We start from the raw sequence: 2,064 nt of genomic DNA, 5'->3' as shown, positions 1-2,064 counted from the left end.
ACTTTTGAAAATAACAAAGTTCAAGTCGAGTTACTGAACGTAGCAACCTTTATTGAAAATGTATTTTTTTGTCCTTATGTTTTATACCTACAGTGGCTGACAGACCCGAACACACAGATAATGACAAAACAAAAACATATTTCGTGCAAACTTCGAAACACTCAAACACAAAAAACAAATGAAAAATGCTGCAGACAAAAAAAGAAATGAACAGGAGGAAACATAGGCCTACAGCAAACGGTGAAATGAGCTGCAGATATGATGATGCAAACTCCAAAACACACAAAAAAACAAATGCTATAGAAAAAAATATTTTGCTGTTGGCAAAGTATGCTATAATAACAAAAATAGAAGCAAACCTTACAAAAAATAAATTTAATGCAAAAAAAAAAATGCAGCAACCACAAACAAAATGCTGCAATCACAGAAAGAAAATGGTGCAAATAGTAAATAGCTATAAACTAAAACAATGAAAAACAGCAAAGGTGCTCCAGACCACTACAGGGAGTTAAACAAAGAACAAACCATATCGGACAAGAGCGTTAATTATTAGTGTTGCACCGATACCGATACCAGTATCGGGCGGGGCCCCGATTCAGCACTAAAATGATGGCATCGGTATTGGTGAGTACCAACAAATAGGGCACCGGTTGCATTTTGAGAGCCAAAAGTTTATTCAACTATTGTCACCAATTCCAGGTAGGCAATAAAAAGTTCTTCTGGATTTACTTTGTATTTGTCTTTTTCCTGCTTCACAAAGGTAGGCAGCAGCTTGACAAAGTCATGATGGCAATTATTTTACATCCAAGAAGTAGCCTTTGAAGTTCTTCATATATACACACACATCAATTTCAAACAGATGGTATTGGTATGGTATCGGCAAATACTGCAAATACTGTGTAAATACTGCACAGCCAGGTATCGGGGCCAAAAAATGGCATCAGCGCAACACTATTAATCATATTACAATACAAACTATTGTTGGAATCTGGAGGTCTGTCCACCTTTCTCCAGCAGAGGGCGTTCTAGGTCTCCTGGGGCTGAAACTGACCATCACACCTGCAGCTCATGAGCTCATCAGGAGACCAGCATTTAAGGAGGGGCAGAGCTACAATCCGACGCCAGAGTGTTTGCCAGTTATGGTTAGCGAACCTGAGCCAACCTGCCTGTCTGAATCTCTGACTCCCCTGCAGCCTGAACCTGAACCTAATCAGCTTTTTGTCCTCTCTGCTTCTCAGGAAGAACCTGCCTGGAAACCTGAAGACCTGGAAGGGTTTCTCAAGCGTGAAACCAAGTTGTCTGTTCTCAGAAGAACCCTGGAAATCCAACTCAGTCTGAAACCTGCCTGCCCGCTCTCAGCAAGAGCTGAGGGAGAAGCTCTGAACCTGCTCAGTAAGATTATCTGCTCTGCCCTGCCTCTGCCTAGCCCTCTGCCTGCCTTCAGCCTCTGGACCTTCCTGGTTCCCCCCTTCTACCGCTCTGCTCATCTCTGATCAGGTATAGACCTGCCAACACTCAACCTGCAAGTCCACTGAAAGACTGCTAACCAATCTGTCCCTCTCTGCAGTGAAAACCAGTCGTGACCAGACCCGGACCCAGTTATCCCCAGAAATCATTGTTCTTTATTGTGATTCATCTTCAATAAACTTGTGAACTTTTTCCCAGTCTCTGAGTGTTCTGCATGTAGGTTAGATCCCTGAAAGCTAACATGACATCTATGCTATTATTCTGAAATATTGCAAGATTAAGTCTTTGAAAAGGAAATAACAGATAACAAACCTCTTTTTCTTTCCACTTTTCCTGCCTTAAATCTTAACCTTCTGTTTGTACAAAGGGTCCGGTCTGGTCCGATAAAGGAATCAAACAAGAAACATACCATATATTTTATAGTGAATTTGCAGCTCTTTTTACTATTTGCATAATTTCTCTGATTGCAGCATTTTGTTTTTTTTTCTTGCAGCATGATTTTCCTGCAGTTTTATGTTTGCATTTCTTTTGTTGATTACAGGTGTTTGCTTTTATTTTTATTAATTGCAGAATATTTTGTTTGCACTGTGTTTCTGT

At 40.4% G+C, this 2,064-nt stretch overlaps 1 long non-coding RNA gene across 1 annotated transcript; it reads left to right on the top strand.

Moving 5' to 3' along the window:
• Nucleotides 1-1,087: 1,087 nt before the first annotated feature.
• On the top strand, nucleotides 1,088-1,659 carry LOC119783590. Its single transcript, XR_005280821.1, has 3 exons — nucleotides 1,088-1,142; nucleotides 1,239-1,497; nucleotides 1,568-1,659. It is a non-coding gene; the product is annotated as an uncharacterized LOC119783590 (long non-coding RNA).
• The last annotated feature ends 405 nt before the right edge of the window (nucleotides 1,660-2,064 follow it).

Source organism: Cyprinodon tularosa, unplaced genomic scaffold (genome assembly GCF_016077235.1).
Source record: "Cyprinodon tularosa strain WSP-4 unplaced genomic scaffold, ASM1607723v1 ctg208, whole genome shotgun sequence".
In the NCBI taxonomy this organism is placed as follows: domain Eukaryota; kingdom Metazoa; phylum Chordata; class Actinopteri; order Cyprinodontiformes; family Cyprinodontidae; genus Cyprinodon; species Cyprinodon tularosa.
Note: the sequence above shows the minus strand (reverse complement) of the source record. Positions and strands in the feature narration are given on the sequence as shown.